Raw genomic sequence first — 19,997 nt, 5'->3', positions numbered from 1 at the left:
TCTTTTTGGGCAGAAGTTTCAGTTTCTAGGGGATGGATAATGAATTAGGAAGAGGTTTAGTGGATGGATTTGAATGGATTTGATTTCTCTCGACATATTGAAAGATGCCCTCCGGCACTGCCGGAGCTTAAGGTCGGTAGTGCCGGCCTTGGCAACTGCTTCTCTGCAGTTTCAATACGTTGAAGGGAAAGTGAATCGATTAAAGTTCATAGATTGAATCTATCCTAGTTTGTTTGTCCATCCTCTCTATGCTCATGCTCATCTAGACTTAGTCTGCTTATGAACTGTCTTAGAGATTGTATGATGGACAGTGGTGCACATGTGTGTAAGTTGAATAAGTGATGAAGTGTAGAGTAGGGACTGCAGAAACTCTGCAGGGCGGTAGTGCCGCCCTCACCTGACCAGTTTGGTTAGGGGGAGTTCCCACAGTCCATATTCTACACATCTCACTTGATCAATTGACTCTACATATGCTCTACTATATGCCAGATGTACAGTTTCTGATTTGGCTCATTTTGGCATAGATGGATTGAGGAAAGAGGAAAATAACCACCAAGCAACAAGTTCGCAGAGGCAGGGGGAGAGGCAGCAGCTCTGGAGTATTCTTTGGAGATGATAGAGCAGCAAGGCAGCAATATATTCAGCAAGAAGAAATGTTGCAGCAGGCTGGTTTCACCATCTCTCCCATAGGTTGTCCTAACACTCCCCTGCACATTATAGAGTTTGATGACAGCTACATGAGGGATAGCACTGATGAGTTTGAACTTAAGGCACCAAATGACACAGTGGATCATCCCTTAGTCAATTATGCAGCAAGCTGGAAAGCTGTGGAGGAAGCTAGAGAGATGGATCCCTATGCTCACAGCAAGATAAGTGGTGTTGATTATCGTTTCTGGAATGTTTTTCATTCAAATTTCTATGCCACTGCTATTCTACCAGCTAGAAAAGGGAAGATTTGTGAGATGCATTTCATTGACTTTGATGCTATGCAAGCAAAAGAGGAGCCTGATTTTGATGCTGCAATTAAAGTATGTGATAAGTTTGAGCTGTCCACTCTCATGTCCTTTAAACATGACTGGAATAGAGAGATACTTGCCCAGTTTCATGCTACCTACTTCTGGAACAGAGACAATGATGAGGTTCATTGGATGACAGATGGTACTCATTATAGGATTGATTTCATTACCTTCTGCAGGATATTGGGTTTTGGAAATGACCATAGAACCTACTCTCGAATTCACAATGAGAGAAGGTTTGAGCCACATGAGGTGAGTTTTATGTGGGAGGATCCAACCCAAGTGAACAACAGGAGGACTGGGTTGAAGAGTTTCTATTATGTGATGAACAACCTTATCAAAATGACACTCAACCCAAAAGACAATGCCACTGATTTAAATGGACATATTACTAATGTGCTGTCCAGATTTCCAGAAGGGGATAAATTTAATATTCCAAGGTTCATATGGGTAGAGCTTGCATATGCTATGGATGATGGGAGGAGGTCACTTTCTTATGCTCCTTATCTGATGTTTATGATTGAGAGAGTGACTGGAGTCAAATATCCTAAGGATTGTAGCCACACGGTGTATAACATCAAGAAAACCAAAGGTGGTAAAACAGCCCCACCTCCTGCAGTAGAGAGCTCATACCATAGTGAGGGAGGCCACAGTGTGCCACAGAGGAGAGATGGAAGGAAGAAGAAACGCTTTCAGAAGTTGGCAGAATGGGTGAAGGCTATTTTTGGCACTTGCTCTTACATGGCACAAAATCAGTATGATGACAGGATGGAGAGCAGGCATGCAATAAATGCAGCTAGAGAGGTTCAGGGTCTACCTCTTCTTCCACCCGTGGCTCCACCTCCTCAGTTTCCAGACCTTCCTCACCTGTCTGACATGGAGTCTGATGAAGAACACGGCAGCTATGATGAGCACCAAGGATATGATGATGACCCAGATCTTCAGGAGACACTAGGCAGTGTCTATCGGCAGTTCAGGGATGATGCTAGACAGCGGCGGGCTAGCACTTCAGCGGCTGCTCCTCGACGTTCCACGCGTGCCTCTCGCTTCACAGCTACTACTCATAGGGCTGGTCGTGCCGTGGTTTCTAGTGACGATGACGACGATGATGAGTGAGTTGCTCTCTCTTCTTTCTCTCTTCTTTTCTCTTTTTGGTACTTGATGCCAAAGGGGGAGAAAATTAGAGAAATTAGAGGGGTCAATTCTTTCGACTGGACTTCGTCACTGCAGCTGCAGATCTTCATGTTCAGATCCGTTGAGAGTGTTACTTGTTAGTTTGTGAGCTGAGTGCTTCCTCAAAAACTATTTTTAAGTTGTAATATTGCTACTTACTTGTCTCTATTTGCTTCGGATGTGAACATGTACTTGTGAACTGCTTGTCAGGCTTAATTATTAGTTTAAATTCTGTTGGTTAACCTGTTTGTGTGGTGTAATGCTTTTTGAAATTTCTGTCAGCTTGCTGGTGTAGCAAGGGCGGCAGTGCCGCCCTACCAGGGCGGCAGTGAGGCCCTCCACTACAGCAGCATGTTGTCCTGCTTGTATAAACTGTCATATGCATACACGGTTATTTTGTGACACAGTTTGTTGCACCCCACAGAGGTCATGGACATAGGGGGAGGTCCTCCATCACTTGCTAAATGTATGAAGCTTTAATTTCATATCAAGTTAGAGTATTCAAAACTCCAATCATACATTTAGGGGGAGCTCCTATGCCCATGACCATTTAAATCTCAGTTATGATTATTATCTTTTGTAAGCTCTAATTTGGTTGTCATCAATCACCAAAAAGGGGGAGATTGTAAGTGCAATCAAGCCTATTGTGGGTTTTGGCGTTGATGACCATCGAATTAGGGAACTAATGAGATTTGCTGAGATGACAAGCAGGGAATATAGCAAAGAGGTTGTTGAATACCATGGAGGATCCCCCATTTCTAAAGGATGGTTTTCCTAGCTCCAAAGGAGGTTTAATTCATTTTCGGTTTGAATTTGAGTATAGGAAAAGCCGTACTATAAAGAGGGACTCCAAGGTTGTGGATCAAATTGTGAACCAAAGGCTCAAAAGCTCATCAACATCCTCAGACCCAAGCCTAGCCAGCATATCTTTCTCTCTACACTTTGGTGTTTTCAGGCTGGTTCAGGCAAGGGCGGCACTGCCGCCCTACCCTGTGACAGTTGGAGAGCTGGGTATAAATACCCTTTCAGACCGTCTCAAACGGTAACCTGCTCATCTTCCTCGCTCCCAACCGTTGCAAACTGACCAGAGCTCACTTCTCTCTCCCTCCATTGTTGCTCCTCAAGCCCCCAAGCCAATCCTTGATTCCAACCATCAAAACTTGAGGGAAAAGGTAGCAAACTTCGATTGGAGAGCAGATCCATTGATTCCCAGCGTCAAAAAGAGCTTTTGGTTCACGTTTGGCCGGCAGCCTTAAGTTTGTTACTCTTGGAGCTTGCTCCTAGCCGGCTAGGCGTCGCCCTAGAGCTTGCCAACTTGTGTGGCAGCCAAGGGAAGGTTTGTAAGGTTACCCTTGCAGCTAATACATTCTTCACTCTTTGCAAGGGGTAAAATCCTTGCTTTGAGAACGAGGAGAAGGTAAGCCTGTGTGGCTAAGCCGGTCCTAGTGTGGGCGCCTCAACAACATGGAGTAGGCCAAGCCTTGTTGTGGCAACAGCTGAACCACGGTAAAAATCGTGTGTCTTGTGTGCTTTCACTTGTGTATGAGTTTGTGTTAGGATTTGAGGCCGATCTACTTGGTGGGGAGGCTCCAGCACATTCTAGCCACATACCTGTGCTCTAACATCTTGCAGGAAGCTTGGAAATTTAGTCGATCTAAATTTCCCTGGGTAAAGTTTGAATCAATTCAGTTAAGCTTCTGTCTGTTTTTCTGTTGTGGCCGGCAGTGCCACCCTGGGAGGGCCTCACTGCCGCCCTTGCCTGTGTGACTGATAAACTTTGTTGAAAAAGTTTGAACAGGCCTATTCACCCCCCCTCTAGGCCACTTCCTGTACGTCCAGAGATCCTACACAAACTCGGGTATTCCTTCTTCTACTGCAAATCTTGGACCAGTTGGAATGTTGTCAAGACTTGGAGCAGAGAATTCTTGCAAGGTCTTTTGTGCCATAGCTTCAGCAATTGGTAGCTAGCTTCTTCTTCTCTAGATTGCTTTGGTTCTGATGATGAAGAGTTGAATGTACCCAAAGTCAATCCTGTTATACCCTGTATAAAAATATAAACATAGAAAAACAACAGGGTGAACCTGCCAAAGCAGCGGTGCCTTGTTATGATTTCTCACTTAGTAGCTATTTTTATGCAATTATTTCTCTATAGTCTAGTCTAATATTTTATATGAATAACCTTGACTGATTTTCTGGCTTTCCTACATATTACCCTTTTGTTCCCTTTTATGACTTATTCATGAGAATCGTATAATTCCTATAACTCCCCGGCAACGGCGCCAGAAATGCTTGTTGACACTAGCTAACACCACTTAGATACTAGGCTGTCATCCCTAGCTAGAGTGTACAAAGGTATTTGTAAATGTAAAGGCTCTCTAGAAAATAATCTATTCTATCCGCAAGCGCACAGATAAAACACCTCATTGTAGCATTTCACCAGGATAAGTATTCCAGGTATCGTTATTTATAATTTTGCTCAAGGGATCTCAAGAAGATGGAATTAAATCAAGGGGCAAAATCTATCAAGGCATAGACTAGAGATAAACTTGCAAGAACATGATTACTAATGAGAAACTCGTCACACAGTCACTTACTTTAGCAGGGGGTAAACCATAAAGATAATGATAATGAATTATAAGTTCATGGGTAGATAACACAGCGATTAGAAAATAGACTACTCCTCATATATGTAGGTGATGTCGGATTAGCTAGAGAATGGATTCTAAGTTATCTACTAACTACTAAGTCATAATCTACTCTAGTTATCTACAAGATCATGTATAGCATAAAAGACTCTTCATTCATGTATAAGGAACATTGATAAAGTAAATCAGAACATCGCATGACTTACTCCACAATACCGGTTCTGCCTGTCCTATCAACGGAGGGTGGACTATATAAGAATCAACGAAGCTGTCACTATCGCGAACTACCACACGACTCGGCCAATAGGATACATTTGCAGATAAATAACATCTAAGCACCACGCTCACATGTGATCTATCACCTAACTCCCTCGCGTCAAGAGCTAAGCGCTTTGCAAACTTATACATAAACTCATTATCAATTAGAACTATATCAAATATAGAACTAGAGCAAACTAAGAACATAATAACTAAAGACATAATGCAATTAGAACAAAGAATTAGAGAAAGATATGAATAATACATATCTTTATTACCGAAGATCCGAATCCAGAGCGTAGTGCTCTACTTCTCTAATTGCTATCTAATCAACCTCTAAACTTGAAGGATTAGGGAGTAGCTAATTCTAATTCTCTGTGGGAGAGAAGCTCTAAACCCTAACTTTGATGGCTACCTCTGAATAATGATTTCTTCTCTCCTCCTCCAGGGGCCAGGGGGTCTGGTTTTATAGTCCCCTCAAGTGAACGTGAGCCATTGGATCAAACCGACATAGATTGTATGGTTTAGATTGATCCTTTAGGTCAGTGGAGTCTTGCCCCAAATCAGAGTCCTGATTGGACTCCTACCCTGGGCGGGCGCCCAAGGGGGGTGGGCGGGCGCCCTGCCCCCGAGCCCGAATCGCTTCCCGTTCGTTCCCGCGGCTTCTGGATCCTTCTAGATTGAGAAAAATTGCACGGCACGTAATTATCTCGTTGTAAACATGACATGTGGGCCTTCTCTCCATATTTTCTGATAAACCCCTGCAGAAATAGATAAACACCAAAACTCGTGGAATTCTGTCAGATAAAACCCTAATTCTAGATGTTTGTTTCATATTGATCCTTTTTCATGTTTATTTGATTATTAATTTTAGTACTTAAGGACCGTCAACAGCCACGTGTCAACTCTTTGAACCAGGTGCGTTGATCTCCAATGGTCAAGAAAGAACCACCGAATGTGCTCAAGTTAGCACCGGATGCATCCGGTGCACACCGGTCACGTGCATAGAGAGGTCTGCAAACGCACGGGGTCACCGGACCCACACCACCGGACACGCCCTGAGCGTCTGGTCCCTTACCCAGAGAGAACCGCAAACACGCAGGGGCACCAGACCCAAACCACCGGACATGCCTTGAGCGTCTGGTGCTCTCAGTCAGGGACACTCGCAAAAGAGAGGCAGCACCGGATGTGCCAACAGGGTTTACCTTGCGTCTGGTGCCTGGCATCCGGTGCCTAACCCTAATCAGGGCTAGGCACTGACAGTACAACGGATGCACAGGCTCAGCGTCCGGTGCCTCCGTGACCAGCGTCCGATGAGTGTTCTCGTGACTTCTCCAAACTTTCCACCGGTGCAATAGAAAAAATGCATTTCATTTTCTCAAAAGCGCCGAATCCCAGAGGAACCCAACCCCTCTCTACCCTTCCACCTCCACCTCCTTCTCAAAGTGTGCCAACACCACCAAGTGTACACCATGATGTGCAAGTGTGTTAGCATTTTCACAATCATTTTCTTCGAAGGAGTCAAGTTAGCTCACTAGGTTCTAAATGCATGCATATGAACAATGACACCTAGTGGCACTTGATAACCGCTTAGCCAATGAATTACCCTCTTTATAGTAGTGGCTATCTATCCTAAATGTGATCACACCCTCTATGGTGTCTTGATCACCAAAATCAAAACCCTAAGCAATACCTTTGTCTTGAACTCCATAGAGTTTTGTTGTTCTCTTTCTTCTTTTCCAAGTTGAGCACTTGATCATCTTGTGGTCATCACCATCATCACAATGACCATTTCTTGCTCCATACTTGGCATGTACCAACCTCATTAAGTCTACACACACACTTAGTATAGAAGTTAGTACTACGGTTTCATCAATTATCCAAAACCAAACTAGGCTTTCACCTTGTGATCTAAAATTCTTCCCAGTAGTAGAATCGGCTTGCACTGGCTGAATCAATATGACTGGATTATTGAGCTCTAAAGTTTTAGCCATGGAAAGTGTCTTATTGCAAGGTGAAGGGTGTGCATTGCCGTCATGCGTAGCTTGCATGTCTAATTCTGCCACTTTTAATTTCCAAAATCGATTAATATTTTTTTGTGAACCAGATTGGGAGGTATCACATGAAGCCTCAGGCATTGGAACCATACTTGATGACTCTAGAGAGTCAGACAACATAGTAATATATGGCACTAAAGCATGTGGTACTATTGTCCCGTCATCGGTTCGAGAGGCACAAACCAAATTGGGTGTGTATGTAGGAGTAGGAAGAATAGTGCTAACCCCTCTTGAATTGGTCTTATTGGTTTTAGGCACCGAAGGGACCAATACAAGTTTCTTCCTAAAAATAAGCTTGCAATTTTTTTGAAATAACAGTAAGACAACCTCATGCCAAGAGGTATAGTGCTAGTCCCTCCTAAATTGGTCTTATCGGTTCCGGGTGCCGAAGCGACCAATTTGGACTGGCTCTTTGCAATCAACATGCCATGCTGATCAAAATAATAGTACAATGGCCTCTCATATTGAGGTTGACTAAAAGCTAGAGCCGATTCACTAGTATGTGCAACCTGAGGTGAAGTAATACTAGGAGCACCAAATTTCCCTTCCTCTAACTTATCAAATTCAGATTGCAGCTTAACAAAACTATAGCGAAGAGGAGAATCTTCAGTAATTTCATGTACCTTCATCCTAGCTATGGTTCCAGGCCCGATGAGGATCTCCTCACCCATTGGATTGGTGAACTCACCGCTGTGACCGTTATTCCACATCCTAATAAAAGGAGATCAAGACCAGTTGCTTTCGACCTTTTGGGCTAGATTAAGCAACAATAATGAGAAGAAAAAAAATGATAAATTAGAACTAACAAATAGGCTAGGTTAGAAAGATCGGCTATAAGAGATAGCTGAACCAACTTCTCCAGCGGAGTCGCCAAAAAGTGTGTTGACGCCAAATTAGGCCACACACTCGATAAGGAGCTAAATCGCTCAATGTAGGGCCTAGCCAATTTTTAGATCGATCAGTGCCTAGGGGATGTCCACACCTGAACCTTGTGCCTCCAGTAATGAGCATGATATACAAGACACAACACCGGAGGAGCCTTGCCAGGAGCACAATATGCAAGACACGCTAGCAAGGTCTCTTGAGACCTGAAATCGCACACACCTGTGGGGGAGCCCGTCGGGGCATGCAGTGGCTATGGGCTGCTCTAGCTGGCTTGGCCACTCTAGAGCGTTGCCATCATCAATCCATCGTCCTTGTAGCACTGACGAAGAACGAGGAGAGGTAGAGGGGAAGAGAAGGTAAAAAAGAGGTAGTAGATTGATTTGTTATGTTTTTGTGTCAATTGGATAGATGGGAACTCAATCGGCCATGAACCTCACATATATAGAGGACGGTGCTCTTATCCAAGTATAAAACCTTTTTAAGTCTTATTTTCTAAGTTTCTCATGAGTTTGGAATAATTTGGATTAGAATCCAGAAAGCTAGATTTGAATAGGCCGTTTTATTAGGTCTGCCAGAAGTCCCAAGTTAGGTCGAAACTCCTGACCTTTGTCCAAACTCCTGACATGGGGATAACCCCATACACCCAAGTAGTTTTCTTCAGGCTTCTCGGAAGTCCTATAAACTTCTGACAGTCAGAAGTCCTGACTTGGGTCGTAACTCTTGAAAACAGATGTTGACACCGTTTTTGGGCACGTGTCCAGGATGGCAGGATAAGATGACAGTATGTGATTTACAGGATGAGTTGCCGATGAGGATGGTTGCCGATGAAGGAGAGGCTGGACGTGACTAAGTTTACAGATGATGATGTGTCTGTGCCGATGACTATGATGAGGAGGTCTGCCGATGACCATGGCAAAAGAGTCTGCCGATGATACAGAGGGGGAGTCTGGAAGCTGCTGATCGGGTTGTGGAAGAATTTCAATTTGTCACGAGGGATAACTGAGTTATTTCCTTATTTGTTTGAATCGTTTTGTATGCGGATTCCGTGTAATTTGGAATTCGAATTCTGGTCGTGTTTAGTTATAGCTCTTTGAGCGGGGTATAAATATGGACCCTAGGGCTTTGTAATGAGACATCAATCAATCAATCAAATACACGTTTTTACTCATATTCCAGCATCTACTTTTCGACGACTTCGTCATATTTTCTTTTCCTTTTATCACAAGTTCTTAGGAATTCGTCGACTTAAGCTCGGCGTGTTCTCAAGTTCCGCGTGAATACCTCTTAGCCGTGACATCCGGGCGCATCGCTGTTGTCAGGACTAAAGTATTCGAGTTATCACCTTTGCCGATAGAAAGGTCAAATCGGCTGGCACGCCTTAACGTTTGAATCGGGTATTAGCCCTTTGTGTTTGCAGATCTTTTTGCACCAACACATCTTTTGGCACGCCCAGTGGGACCAGATTCAAGATCAAGATCAACATGTCGATCTCTGACCTCGATCAGGAGAACGTCATCCCCGTGACGGAGGCCAATCTCAAGGACGAGCAGAAGCAGGCTATTGCCCAAGCCATGGAAGAGTTCAAGCTGCAATGCCTGAGGTCTTTTAGCATAAGCAGGAGCGGCGAGGTGATTCAGAAAGATGCACTGCTGGCACCACGGCAGGTCACCTTCGAAGCCAATCCTGGCAAGCTTCAAGATATGGTTGACAGTGCTATCAACCGAGCTTTGATCAACCAAGCCAGCGTACTGTCTAATACGGTTTTCAATGCCGTGGCAAGAACTTTCAAGGAAGGACAAATCCCACCAGATTATGTGGGCCCCTCTCATCATCAGCCAACAGCACCAGAGGTCACGGCTCCATCGGCTGCTTTGACGGCTGCAAGTGCACAATCTGCCGTCGCTCCAAGTACATCGGGAGCTACTGGTGCACTATCTGTGCCGATGACAACCAAGCCATAAACTTCAAGTGGGCAGAATAAACTGACAACAGACATGTTGGCATCGGCAATGTCAGGGTTGACTCTTCCTCCTAACTGGTGGGGTTATGGTATGCCTCCAGAATTGACGCCAGGAACATCGCAGATAACCGACATGAGGGGCAAGACTCCTATGACATCGACGCTTCCCAATGTGCCGTTGAACCAGAGTCCTCGGTATACAACAACTACTACTGCAAGGCCTCACACTGGGTATCCTCAAGATTCAATGTTCCAGGTGCCTAATGCATCGGTAGATTCAATGCTGATGCAACAGAGGTCTATGGCCCAGTCAGGATATGTCAATTCAATGATGGTACCCAATTACCAATCATCGGCAGCGCCTATGCCGATGAACGCTAATAATGGATGGCTTGGACAGCAAGTCTTTCCACAATCGCCCCAACAAAGTTACCAGGCTACGGGGTTCCAGCAAGGACAGATCTATCCCGGATTCCAAAGTCAGGGGATCTCCAGCAAGCCAATGAATATTGGACAGCAACTCGGGGGACAGCAAGTCGGTGGACAGCAGTTTGGTGGTCCGCAGATTGGAGGACAGATGATCAATCCGATGCTTCGTGCAGATCATGTCCCGAACAGACACGTGGAGGTTCGCCACCAAGTGCCGGACCCGCAGCCGCCTCATCGGCAGGATGCCGATGCATATTGGGCCGATAAAATCGCTGAAGTAATGAGGGAACAATTTGGGATAAAATCCAAAGTCAACACTTACTCTTATCGGACACCGTATCCTCCTGCATATGATTTGATCCCGCTCCCACATCGGTACAAGGTACCGGATTTTACCAAATTTTCCGGGCAGGATGACACGTCAACCATGGAGCACGTCAACAGGTTCATCATTCAATGCGGAGAAGCTGGTAACAGAGACGAATTGAGGGTTCGTCTATTTTCATCATCATTATCTGGATCGGCCTTTACTTGGTTCATATCATTACCTCCCAACTCAGTGATTACTTGGGCCGATCTGGAGAAACAATTCCACAAATACTTCTTCTCCAGGGTTCATGAGAAGAAGATCACCGACTTGGTCAAGTTGAGACAGCGCAATGATGAATCAGTTGAAGGTTTCGTGCAGAGGATACGGGAAGTTAAGAATAAATGCTACAGTCTGGTTCTAGATGATCGGCAGCTAGCCGATTTGGCTTTCCAGGGTTTATTGCCACACATCAGGGATAAGTATGCTTCTCAGGAGTTTGAAAGCTTAAGTCATTTGGTGCAGAGGATTTCTGATCAAGACATCAAGCCTTTCGAACCCAAAAGAGCATGGAACAAGAAAGTATCATTTGTTGATGAAGCAACGAGCTCCGATTCTGATGAGGAACCAGTCATCGGCTTGGCAGAGTGGGTCAAAAACAAGAAGCCGATGTCTTGTCCTTTTGGGCAGAAAGAACCAGAGAAGTTCGCTTTCGACACCGCTAAGGCCGATAAGATATTTGATTTTCTACTCCAGGAAGGTCAGATCAAGCTGTCTCCTAATCACGTGATCCCATCAATTGAGGAGTTGAAGAGGATGAGATATTGCAAGTGGCATAATGCGACTTCTCATGACACTAATGAATGCAAAGTGTTCAGACAACAGCTGCAATCGGCAATAGAGTCTGGGAGGATTAAGTTTGACAGTTCCAAGACCCAGAAGCCGATGAAGATAGACCAACATCCTTTCCCGACAAACATATTGGATGCCAAGGGGAAGGCCAAGGTCTTAACATCGGAAACAGCCGAGAAAAGTGCATCGGTAGATCCTCAGCATCAAGTTACTACTGCCGATGCAAAAAGTAAGGGCTTAGTCCAGGAAGGAACCGGTTCGGGTAGGCCCCCTCGGTCTAGTATTGTTATAACTCATAGAAGACCTCGAGAGAACTGGCAGCAACGGGAAGATCGGTATCGGCGCCAGCAAGAAGATTATCGCCAGCAAGAAGATTACCGACGGGAAGAAGAAAGACGCCGACAGGAGTGGAATCGACATAGAGATCATTGGAACTGCCCGTTCTTCATCCATTGTTGGGAGGAAAATATTAAGCTTCCCACTGTCAGAGACTGTCCTGAGTGCAATGGTTATGATCGGTACGACAGGACTGATCGGCGTTATCATGATGATTTAATGGGACGATCAGAGGAAGAGCATCAGTTCATGATCGGCTGGGGGGCAGGCTCAGCGTGCACGATAGGCTTGGCAATCGTGTCCAATATTTTCCCAGAAACCAGGAAGAACTCGAGGATATGGCTAATGCACGAGTTCCCGATGACTTCATATTTTGCAGGGATGCTAACACGCATCGGATAGAGTCAAGGGAGAATCGACGCCCAGCAGTAAGGCAGAAGCCACTTCCTCCATGGTGTCCGGAAGGGTTGACCAAGACACAGAAAAGGAGATTGCAGCGTGAAAGGCAAGAGGAGCTAAACAAGGGCGAGAACTCTGGAAGTCAGCAGCCATCAGACACCAAGAGGGAAGGCCTATCGGCGGGAGTTAACATGGTTTTTATGTTGCCGATGGAGTTTCTTGCACCATCCAGTGATGATGAGTTGGAATTTTCTGATCAGATAGCTCAGCTGGCTCTGGATCCGATGACAGCTATCTTTGAGAAACCTGCCGATGACGAGAGACAACATCTTAAGGCTCTATTCGTCAAAGGGAGGGTTGATGGGCAGCCAATGACCAAGATCCTAGTTGATGGTGGAGCTGCTATTAATATTATGCCTTATGCAGTACATCGGAAGCTTGGGAAAGGGGATCAGGATTTGACCAAGACCGATATGATGCTCAAAGACTTTGAAGGAAACGTGTCTCCAGTTAAAGGAGCAATATGTGTGGAGTTGACCATCGACAGCAAAACCTTGCCGACAACTTTCTTCGTGATCAGTGGAAAGGGTGCTTACAACTTATTGTTGGGAAGAGATTGGATTCATGCTAATTGTTGCATCCCATCTACAATGCACCAATGCTTGGTTCAGTGGATAGGTGACAAGATTGAGATTGTCCCGGGAGATTCTTCTTATGTCATTGCATCGGCGGAGGCGGATACCTATGAGAGGACCAAGTGCATTTCAGGAGAAGTTTGGGAGAAAGATTTTCTCAAAGTTGCCGATTACGAGATTCCACCGATCCAAGCAGTCGGTTCTGACGACGGTTTTTAATGGATAGATTCGCCGATGATGGAAAATTAGGTCAGGGATTCACATCGGCCGATGATTTGGTAGAAGTAGATATAGGTAGTGGTGATAAGCCTAGACCTACTTTTATTAGTGCTAAATTAAATCCTGAGTGTAAGCAAACCGATTTATTAAAGGAATATAAAGATTGCTTTGCTTGGGATTATACCGAGATGCCTGGTTTAGACCGATCAATTGTTGAACATCGGTTACCCATCAAGTCTGGATTTCGGCCACATCAGCAGCCAGCTCGCCGATGTAATCCTAATATTCTACCTGATATTAAGGCCGAAATCACCAGACTCATTGAAGCTAAGTTTATTCGGCAGTGTCGGTATGCCGAATGGATTTCCAATGTTGTTCCGGTTTACAAGAAAAACGGGAAGCTTCGGGTGTGCATTGATTTCAGGAATCTCAATAAAGCTACGCCGATGGATGGATACCCAATGCCTATTGCCGATCTGTTGGTTGATGCTGCGGCCGGTCATCGGGTCATTAGCTTTATGGACGGCAATGCAGGATACAATCAAATATTCATGGCAGAGGAAGATATTCCAAAAACTGCATTTAGGTGTCCTGGTCATGTCGGTTTATTTGAATGGATAGTAATGACCTTTGGGTTGAAGAATGCTGGTGCTACTTATCGAAGGGCCATGAATTTTATATTTCATGAGTTCATCGGCAAGCTGGTGGAAATCTATATTGATGATGTGGTGGTTAAGTCTGGGGATTTCTCAAAGCATCTTGTCGACTTACAAAAGGTGTTAGAGTGCACAAGGAAGCATGGGTTGAAGATGAATCCCAATAAGTGTGCATTTGGTGTATCGGCAGGGCAGTTTCTTGGTTTCATGGTACATCAAAGGGGGATTGAAATTAGTCGAAGATCTATTGATGCTATCAATAAAATAGTGGCCCCTACCAACAAGACTGAGCTCCAGTCCTTGATCGGCAAGGTAAATTTTATCAGGAGATTTATATCCAATCTATCTGGTAAAATTCGTGCTTTCAGTCCTCTTCTTAAATTGAAAGCCGATCAAGAATTTATTTGGGGAAAAGAGCAGCAGTTGGCTTTGGATGAAATCAAGAAATATCTAGTGAATCCTCCAGTTCTAGTTCCACCTCAACAAGGAAAGCCCTTCAGATTGTATTTGTCTACCGATGGGACGGTTATCGGTTCAGCTTTGGTCCAAGAATTTGAAGGGAAAGAGAGGGTAATTTACTACTTAAGCAGGAGATTAATTGATGCTGAGACCAGGTATTCGGCCATTGAGAAGTTATGCTTATGCTTATATTTTTCGTGTATTAAATTGAGGCACTATTTATTATCGGCCGAATGCACTGTTGTTTGCAAAGATGATGTGGTCCGATACATGCTGTCTATGCCGATTATGAGTGGCAGGATCGGTAAATGGATTTTAGCACTGTCTGAGTTCGATCTGCGTTACGAATCAGCTAAGGCAGTTAAAGGACAGATTATGGCTGATTTTGTGACTCAGCATTGCGGTGTAGTGGAGGCCTTGGAAATTGTGCCCTGGACACTTTTCTTTGATGGATCTACATGTGACCGGGGGGCAGGAATCGGCATTGTATTAGTTTCCCCTAAGGGGAAGAAGTATGAATTTTCCTTGCCGATTGTTGCTACATCGACAAATAATCAGGCTCAGTATCAGGCTCTGATCAAGGGATTGGAATTGTTAAGAGAAGTTCGTGCTGATGCTGTTGAAATTTTTGGGGATTCTATGTTGGTTATAAATCAATTGGCCGGGAGCTATGAATGCCGAAGTGAAGCTCTCATAACTCATTTCGAGAAGAGCATGCGACTGTTGAAAGAATTCAAAGATTTCCGATTAGAGCATATTCCTCGATTGCATAATGAAGAGGCCAATCGGTTAGCTCAGCATGCCTCGGGATATCAGCCTATGATTAATACAATATCGGCAATCGGTGCCGATGATTGGAGGAAGGAAATTATTGATTATCTAAAGGATCCATCCAAGAAAGTTGAAAGACGAGTTCGATTTCAAGCAACCAAATATGTGCTCCTCGAAGATGAATTGTATTATCGAACTATTGATGGAATTCTTCTCCGATGTTTGGGTGATGATGAAGCTAGGAGTTTGATGGGAGAAATCCATGAAGGGGTATGTGGAGCACATCAGTCGGCTTTCAAAATGAAATGGATGATTAGAAGGAATGGATATTTTTGGCCGACTATACTTGAGGATTGCTTTAAGTATTTCAAGGGATGTCAAGGTTGTCAAAAGTTTGGTAACATTCAAAGAGCACCCGCATCGGCTATGAATCCTATTATCAAGCCTTGGCCGTTTCGGGGTTGGGCTATCGATCTGATCGGCCAGATTTATCCACCATCTAGTAAGGGGCATAAATTTATTTTGGTTGCCACTGATTATTTCACTAAATGGGTTGAAGCTATTCCTTTGAAGAACGTCACCTCGGCCAATATGATTGATTTTGTGAAGGAACACATTATTTACCGATTTGGGATTCCTCAGACAATTACTACCGATCAGGGCACTATGTTCACATCGGGGGAGTTTGATGAATTCGCAATCGGTATGGGGATTAAAGTATTGAATTCTTCTCCTTATTATGCTCAAGCCAATGGGCAGGCCGAAGCATCTAACAAAGGGATTATCAAGCTTATTAAACGAAAGATTGAAGAAAATCCTAAGCGGTGGCATACATTGTTAAATGAAGCACTGTGGTCTTATCGGATGGCTTGTCATGGATCAACCAAGGTGTCACCCTATCAATTGGTGTATGGACATGATGCAGTGTTGCCTTGGGAGATTAAGGCCGGATCCAGGCGATTATATTTTCAAGATCGGTTAACCGCCGATAATTATGCTACTTTGATGACCGATGAGTTGGATGATCTAGCAGGGCATCGGTTAAAAGCTTTAATGAGTATAGAAGAAAATAAGAAGAGAGTTGCTAGATGGTATGATAAGAAAGTGAAGGCTAAGGAGTTTGTCGATGGGGATTTGGTATGGAAATTAATTTTACCAGTCGAGACTAAAAGTGCGAAGTTTGGAAAGTGGTCTCCTAATTGGGAAGGTCCTTATCGGATAAGTCGATCGGCTCCTGGTAATGCCTATATTCTAGAAACTCTCGAAGGAGTTGAATTTCCTAGAGCATTAAATGGCAAATATTTAAAGAAGTACTACCCCAGCATATGGGTCGATGCATAAAAGTTTAAATGCCGATAACACTCCTATCGGCTGGATTCAAATGTTTAGGGGCTTAGTGTTTCAAAAGATGCCGATAACAGTCCTATCGGCTAGACTAAAAGCTGAGGAAGCAGGAAAGCGCAGATATGATGCCGATGAAAACTTTATGTGTTAAGCAGCGCCTGGATTGCCGATATAGCACGTAGCCGGATTTGGTTGGCTGCTTCTATCTCCTTAATGTCATCATCGGCAGAACCCTCTATCGGCTTCAATTTCTTCTTCAGTTGAAGTGCCTTGCGACCATGAACGTTTCGCTCGTGTTCGAGAAGCTTGATGGTCTCTGGCAGTTGGCTCTCTTCCTGTTGAGCATGGGATAAGGCGTCCTCCACTTCCTTAAGTTCTGCCAACAAGGATTCTCTTCTTGCCGATAGATCGGATATTTTCTGCTTCAGCGCGTCTCCTGACGATCTCAGGATGCCGATGTTCTTGTGCTTCTCATCGGTCAAGAGCTTCTCTTTCCTCATTTCGTCGGAGAGTTGAGTCTGAGCAGCTCTATCGGCAAGACGCCGAGAAGCTCTCTGGTACTGCAGCTGCCGACTCTCCAAATGAGCGGCTTGGAAAAGGGTTTCTTCGACATCGGCTGGGATTTGGCCTCTGAGAGTTCTGAACAGGGTCTTGGTAGGGTCGGAGTCGTCAACCAACTGCGCTGTGTCCTGGTGATGGAGAGCTGATAATTCCTCCAGTCTGGTCCTGATCTCTACCGATGTAATGCCAACTGTCTGAGAAGAGCTTGCCTCTTCGCCTTCTTCTTCAGAGAGATCGATGGCGAAGGAAAACAGACTGTCGGGAGAATCTTGTTCCTGGAGGGAGAGCAAAGTTAGTTCATACTCGGAGGATCGGCAAATAATGCTGGTAAAGGTTGGGTGGCTTACTTGTTTTAAGGTTATTTCCTGCCTCTGTCTGAAAGATGCCGATGGAGATGCAGGATGATCAGCTACGGTTGCCGATGGGACGATATCGACTGAAAAAGACAGGAAGGGTTATGAGACTAAATGAGAATAAGTTTATCGGCGGAAGTTTTGTTGAAATATGTTACCTGGAGGAGGAACAACAGTTGTCTGAATCAGAGGAACCGCCGACGGTATAATTGGACCTGACGGGCCAGTTGTTTGTTCACCCACGTCAGCTGATGTACCTTCTGTTTGAGGTTCTTCCTGCTGGAGTTCTTCCATCTGTGGTGCTTCCTGCATTGGATGGGGAGATGGTGCTTGCTGTGTCTGGACTCCTGGAGAAGAAGGAGAGGACTCCACCAGAATTGGAGACACCGGAGGAGGAGGGGGACTTGCCACTCTCTGGCGCTTTGTTCCAGCCTTAGCACCTTTGGTGCCCTTTCTCTTTGGCTGGCTAGACTGGGGGGCATCAGTACTTTGGCGCTTGGCTTTTGCCGATGCACCAGTTTGCTGCAACAACGAAAAGGGGTTTATAAGCGCAGATGTAGCCGATATAAAGATGGTCAGTGTAAAAGAAAAAGATTTGACAAATTGCCTTGAAAGCCTGCGCCAGAGTGGAAGCAGCTACCGTAGGTGATGTTTGAGCTCTCTTGGTGGTGACTTTCCTGAGGCGCACACCACGATGCACGACGGAAGCCAGAGTGGGAGCGTTGTGGCCGATTGAGGAGATCGGGCCTGATGGAAACAAGTCGATCGGCTTGCCACTCCTGCTAACCGATGGGGGGATGTTGTCGACCTGCAAAAAGAATACAAGGGTGAGCTACCGGTGGAAATAGTATTGAAAAATGAAACATCGGTTTAAAATACTTACAGTGTCATCGGGGACTTCGTATTCGGGGTCGATCATGCCGCGGTATGAGAGGGCCGATCTGCAGAATAGATGCTCTTTCCATTCTGCCCACCATAGCTTGTATGCCTGAGTAATAAAAGCAGCTGGAACCCATTCTAACAGATCTACGTCTGTATCGGCATTTGGTGGTAGTTGGGCTACTCGAATCCATTCAAGAAAGTTGGTGATGGGTTCTCTGGGTTTTATCACATCGGCATAAGGAAGTGCAATCGGCAACTGGCCGAAAGCTAGCTGACGGGCTAAGGCCGATGGATTGTAAAATTCATAGGTTTGGGGAGAAGTTTTTGTGCTACCAAAGAAATTCACTGGTATGGCTCTGGGAGTCACAATTGCCATCATCACCTCATTATCCCTGTCGAGAGCTTCATCAAATGGATTGAAGGTTAGAGGGAGCATGCTGTCTGGGTCATCATAAGCCAACCATGGTCGTTCATCTCTGGCCAATCCCTCATACAGAGTCTGGAAGAATCGGCCGATTTGATCGGGATTACTCCCTGAACCAGGTAGAACTATGGCAGCTTCGCCAAAGTTCAGGGGGGCACGTGTTGCCGATTCCTCTTCGCCCAACACATGATTTTCGGCTATATCTCTTGGGAAATGCTGTGTGAACAAGTTGAAGTCAAGGCGCTTATGCAAGTGCAGGTTGAGCCACATGTTAATAAACCACTAGGGACCTCCCAAGTTGCCGATAGACTGACCAAGCAGGAGTTTCTAGGCTACCTGGTGGAGAAGATGGTAGGCAGCGCCAAGCAAGTATCGGCCGAGAGGAAATTGGCCACCGTTAGCCAGTCTCTCTGCTGCCGATAGATACACAGAAGTCGGTCCTGCCGATCGACCACCGAATACAAACTTGTCTAGCCACATGTTCAGAAAGGTGGTTTGTTCCTTTATGGGGACAGGCCCCTTCCCACGGTACTTCTGAATATACCCCGACCAACCGCCGATAGCGCGAGTCTCCACTTTGGCACTAGGAGCGGTATCAAAGAAGTGGGTGCTATCGGCAGAAGAGACATCTAAACCAGTGAGCATAGCTACATCGGCAAGAGTGGGAGAAACAGGGCCGTGGCCAAAGACGAAAGCATTAAGAGTATCTGACCAAAAATAAGACACAGCTATCAACAGCGACTCGTTCTTGTGCATATCGGCAATAGATAGCCTGATGCATTGGGCTAGCTTCCTTTCACCCCACTGGACTTCATTCGAATTGCTGACTCTTAAGAACCAGTCTTTCCACCCTACAGTAGGGCTGGGCCAAGAGCGAAAGGTGTCTTTCCACAGATCTAAAGAAAAAGTTTCAGCTCTAAAGGGAATCCTGTTGGTTTCTGCATTGATAAGGTCAGTTGGATCTGGATCCCCTAGTGGGCCGAGACATTGGAGGTGTGGTTGATCGGTGGGGATGACAATTTTATTGGATAACTCCTAGTGTTTTGGGGAATAAAAATACAAAGAAAAAGGAAAAGGAAAATATTTAGTAAGATGAATCGCGGATGAACAGGAATACAAAAAAAATACAGAAGATGAGATGGAGATCTGACCTCAGGGACGACGAAGCCAATGGCCATCTTGTCGTGAAGAGGACGTTTGAGGGCACTGGAGTTGATGAAGAGGAGTGCTTGTCGGAGGTCTCGAAGGTTGTGAATGGCGCCGCCGCTGGAAAAGTAAAAGTAGGGATGGTGAAATGATGTGATGGAGAAGGAGTACCCGAGAAGGAACTATTTATAGGATAAACGGGCGAGGGCAAATCTGACTTATCTCTTTGC

This window comes from Sorghum bicolor, chromosome 8 (genome assembly GCF_000003195.3).
Source record: "Sorghum bicolor cultivar BTx623 chromosome 8, Sorghum_bicolor_NCBIv3, whole genome shotgun sequence".
Lineage (NCBI taxonomy): Eukaryota > Viridiplantae > Streptophyta > Magnoliopsida > Poales > Poaceae > Sorghum > Sorghum bicolor.
The sequence above is the reverse complement of the archived record's forward strand: the minus strand, read 5'-3'. Positions refer to the sequence as shown.